The following is a 5,308-nucleotide window of genomic DNA, read 5'->3' on the forward strand; positions in this document are numbered from 1 at the left end:
GTTGATAATTAGATTAGATAATTGTTGATAATTCACCGTGTTGCGGTGACTGCGACTGGATGCCTGGATTCTCCTCATGGTTAACCGGCCAGCACCCCATCATCAATTTTAATATCTTGCCTGTATTTATGTATGTCAATTATGGCACCCATTGCACTCCTGACCATCCCTGGAAGGAAGGATCCCCCACTCTGCATTTCTTCCCAAGATTTCTTCCTTGTTGTTTTTTCTTGCCAGTGTGGGGGCTTGGGTCAGGGGGGTGTCATAAATACTTGGCCTGTTGAGCCATTTGAGACTATAATGGTGATTAAGGGCTATACAAATAAAATTTAATTTAATTTAATAAGAACTGAGGTCTGCCATGATTCATACTACCAATGGGTGTGCCTCAACACTTCATATGCCTACCTTTAAACCAGCCCTCAGAACCTTTATGTTGGCCAGTTGTATGTCTGCACTGGCATTTCAATTTATCTTCATATACTTTTATTTTGTCTCTTTTAATTGGTTTTCTATTGTGTATGGATATATAGATATGTAGCCCACCCCATATCGTACCCGACCCAGTAGTGACGCCAAATAATTATGATTGCGGGAGCTACGGGGGGGGGGGGGGGGCTGGATTGTTTATAGCAGGTACATTTTGACGCAACAAACAATAACAAATACTACTACTAGAGAAAAACAAGATTCTTTTTCCCAAACAGGTTTACCTTTTCTCGCCTCTGATTGGTTAGAAGGGCTCTCTTTTAGATCGTGTTTCGATTAGTCCTAGCTGTTTGCGGGAGTTTATGGTTAGGGTTAGGGTTAGTGTTATGGTTATGGTTATGGTTAGGGTTAACCCTTACCTAAACCCTAACCATAACCAATCGGAGGAGAGCCATTCTAACCAATCAGAGGCGAGAAAAGGTAAACCTGTTTGGGAAAAAAAAATTCGCCCCCAGGCCAATAGGCTACATAATTGAAATGCACGTTATTAAATGTGGCATTTTACAACAATGCAAGCACTATTTTTTTTACTCTATGTGCTGTGGTGGCAATTATTCATCAAATCATTATTTTTATAATGATTTTTTACTCTATGTGCAGTGGTTGTAATTATTCATCAAATCATTAAACGGGGAAACAGGCTTAAATCATTAATTTTAGTCCTCTTGTCCAGTCCTGCTTAAAAGAGTTGATGAGTGAAGGACCAATGCAAATCAAGCTTTTGCTTAAAAGGATTTTATCAAAATATTGCTTTACCACAACTAACGTTCTGCAGTGTGGATGGAGTTCTTCCTCTGCAGAGTACTAAATAACTGAAAGTGTTATTTGGCTTGAATGTCTTGAACTGTCACACAATCCCACTTTGAAGTTACTGGCTTTTGCAGTGTTTACGTACCTGTATGCTATAGCAATAAATGTAAGGCACATAATGAATGAGGATTTAATTTGGGTAACACAAAAGTTACTGTTTAGACTGTTTACGATAAATAAACTGAGGATACGCTTTCTGACTCCCCAACCATCAACCAACACAGTGTGTGGTTTTCTGTTTGAATCTCATGTATGTCTTGTGTTCGAATCTCATGTATTTGTATTTATGATCGGAGAGCAACAAATCGGCTGAGATTCTCTTTATGTGTGTGGTGTACATCCAATTCAAAAATCGCATAAGATTAAAAAATCTTGTAGTGTGGGGCAGCCTTTAGAGATGGTAAATAAATACATCAATTCATTTATTTCTGACTCTTTGGTTACAGTGATTTTGTCCTAGGAGAAATGAGACACTAAAAGAATGGACTCTATGACTTTGTCTACATTGTAATCCAAGCCTGGGCCCTACTCTACCTGATATTCTCCTTCAGTCCCCAGCTCCCCTGGGCCCACTGTGGAAACAGCTGGAATACAGGTAAGGCTGATATTGTGCAGTGATCATACAGAAACATGTTAGCTTTAGAGTAGGGGCTGGACCCTCTGCAGTACACATTGACAGCCCAGGTGGCCGAGCCAAGCAGGGAAATGTTACCATTTTCCTTTTCCAATTGGAATTTGAACCTAAACAGCTCTCTCACCTCTACCAACAAAGGTCCTGGCTTGGCGTTCATTGCATATCCCCAAGCAACAGCCCTGATGCCATTGCCTCAATTTTGGACCATTCAGATTTTTCCTGATGCTTATTCTACTCACCGTGGACACACATGTATGGTTATGATGTTGCGGGAGCCGGTGACTATTTATTGATGCAGTTACTAGTTTTGGTCATTTGTGTGTGCTTCCAATTTGTGACAGTGCAGTGTTTCATCACCTCAGTCAGCGACCAGTTTCCCAAACGCTTCCGCAAACCAGGAAGGAGTCAAATCTTTGTTCTTCTGATCTGTATTGCAAGCTATCTGATACAACTGCTTTTGGTCTCTGAGGTAAGATACAACTATTTAGATAATGACAAAAAATATTGATAATTGTAATTTGAACATTTCATAATGTGATACATTTTTACAGTTTGTGCATTTTCTAGGGTGGCATCTACGTATTTCAGCTCATATAAATTGATGCCTGTAATGGAACATGCATAGTGTGGCATGGCATGACAATGTGTCAATGTTTGGCGGTGGGCTGGATATTTGGTAAGAAAAAAACATAGTGTATAATACGTTCTCCAATGTTTAGGTACTTTCATCATCATCAAATTTGTTTGTTTAAGTTCATTTCTGAATTTTCTGGATAAAGGGGCTGACAGATTCTACAACATTATTGAAGAGATGACGGGAATGCGGCCATGTTTTTACTTTAAACTGTGTTGGAAGTATTTTGTCCACTGTTGACAATGGTAAGTCATCTCTTTTCTAGCATTACTGTGGATAGGATATGAGGATATGGTCTGGTGTGGTCTTGTCTCCAACAGCACAATGATGTAAACCCTGAGGTCACCTAAACCAGGAAAAGATGTTGGTAGGTGGGGCTGGATATCTCAAGTTATTTTCCAAAGTTTGTGATGAACGTTTACAATAACATTAATTAATTAACATTAATTTACATTAGTTGATGCGGTTATACTATAATATATATAATATAAATATAATATAATATAATTATTATCTAGCAATAGCAAGATAGTCTGGTTGCACTGGCACACTATCTCCAATCCTGTTAGAATAACTAAATAATTTATAAATTAATACCTTAGTTAACATGAACAGCATCAGTAAACATGAACACCATTAGTAAATTAATAGACTAGACCATAAGTTAACGGTTATTTATCTTTTATTTAATGCTTTCACCGCATTAACTAATGTACTTAATGGAAGGAGGAACGGAGGAAGGTTTGTTTGTCAGTGTTCATTGTCAGATGATGTAATCTTTGAGAGAATCTGTAAAAATAGCACTTGATTGGTAACAAGCTGTCCATGGACCTTTCACAACCATTATTCATGATTCAACAGGGTTCCTTTGTTGTGTATACGCTAAATTACAAACAAATGGAGATTTCTTCAGCATATGTCTACCCTTATTGGGCCCACGTGCTGGGTTGGATCATGTCAATGTCTTCTATCCTCATGGTGCCACTGTTTGCCATTGTGCAGATCTGTCTTGGGACAGGTCAGTGTTTGATACTTACTATTTGTCATATCATATCATATCATATCCTATCATATAACAGATCATCTCTTAAACATTTGCTGATGGTGAGTGCACAAGATTATTTTGACTTGTGTTAGTTTAATAAATTATAATATTTATATAATATTTTATAAGGTGTACTATGCTACTATTTGTATATTGTAAAAACCATGTATTCTCATTCTTATTTTTTGTATCATGTATTATGGAAGTGTTGTCGGATCTGCGATGCAATCACAGATCCGCAATGCATGGTCTCAAAATGAACTCACTGTACAGGGTTATCCATAATAAGATCATACAGTCCAAGTAAAGGAAAACTACAAATGCATTTTTGGATATAGATACAATATATAATAGTTATAGTATTAGTAGTAGTAGTATTAGTATTAAACCACACATTCAGCAGTACATGGATCAGAGTCAGTATCGTAAGATGTTTATAACTTTGCCTTTTCAGCGTTTATCCATCCTTTGTCAACCTATTGAAGATCCAACCGGCCAGAACACCAAAATGGGAGCAGTTGAGACAATCAGGCTGATGATGTTGGATGTGTCCTAGCCTAAAATGTACTAACTCAGACTTCTGAGGTCAACTGTTGTATTTTATCAATGGTTTTCATTATTTTTGAATCACATCGGTATTGCTGAGCAATCTTTATAAATTGTTCAATTGAAGAGTGTGTCTTTTGTATAACACGTTTGGCTATAGTAATATAGAGACTTGATTCACTCAGTACTGTGGAATGGTTCCCTTAAATGTTTACAAATGGATTTGGTTATTTTCTTTATCTTGCAGCCAGAACAATTTACAAACATATTGGGTAAATGTCATCAATCAACCTCAAACAATCACACTAAACCTTTTTAAGCAATAGAACAATAGTAAGATTGTATCATGTATTGTAGACAGATTTTTACTGATAGGCTTAGTAAGAAGCTTAGCTTGTGTTGGCCCCTGCTGGAGGGAATTATCAAATTAATAAAGTATGGAGCATCTCCTTGTGAACTAAGATTATAGTAACAATGTATAAAGTCAAGTATTTATGATAATAATAATACATATATAATAATATTGATAATAATTAATAAAGAGTTATTAACACTAGATTGAGGCCAATGTAGTCTGTGCTGGACATGCTGTTCAATGGTGACCGCACAAGTTGGCATTCTACCCAAGTGAAGACCACACCCGCTCACTCCCTCAATAAAAACACAAGTGGGCCCACAGAAATGGTATTTCAATGAGTCTAAGGTTGAAAAGGATATCCCTTGCTGTTTAGGGAGTGGTCACAAAAATCTGTTCTGCCACTTGTGGTGTTCTCTGCAATGGCAGTCGTCCAATAAGGGCGGATACAATTAGCTCATACTGTTAATTCAGAAACAATTCAATGTTGCAGAATCTATCATATAATATGTTGGTAATAATAACAATAATAAATATAAATAAATCACACATAACGTTTGCCATACATTAATGATGCTACCCCACTTCTTTATGCTATGATATGTTCTCTAATATAAATACGTTGAAATAAAATATATAATTTGTTACTCAGTTTCTTCCGGACCGCATTGCAAACTGTACGCCTAATTTGGCTAAGCCTAGTTAGGCTTAGTTATTGTTTTAAAACGCATTCATTGTCTGTCGAGGTGACGTCATTGTGATCCACATACACAGCAGGAGGGGTGAGGTGGCCAA

The 5,308-nt window shown here is 37.1% G+C and overlaps 1 pseudogene across 1 annotated transcript; it reads left to right on the plus strand.

Annotated features, from left to right (window-relative positions):
* The first annotated feature begins 1,417 nt into the window (after nt 1–1,417).
* Nucleotides 1,418–4,168, plus strand: LOC311361302 (sodium- and chloride-dependent taurine transporter-like; annotated as a pseudogene). The gene is made up of 9 exons: nt 1,418–1,438; nt 1,780–1,894; nt 2,072–2,185; nt 2,265–2,402; nt 2,501–2,609; nt 2,713–2,812; nt 3,429–3,585; nt 3,902–3,915; nt 4,067–4,168. The product of its transcript is annotated as a sodium- and chloride-dependent taurine transporter-like (transcript).
* The last annotated feature ends 1,140 nt before the right edge of the window (nt 4,169–5,308 follow it).

Source organism: Micromesistius poutassou, assembly GCF_964030765.1.
Source record: "Micromesistius poutassou genome assembly, chromosome: 16".
In the NCBI taxonomy this organism is placed as follows: domain Eukaryota; kingdom Metazoa; phylum Chordata; class Actinopteri; order Gadiformes; family Gadidae; genus Micromesistius; species Micromesistius poutassou.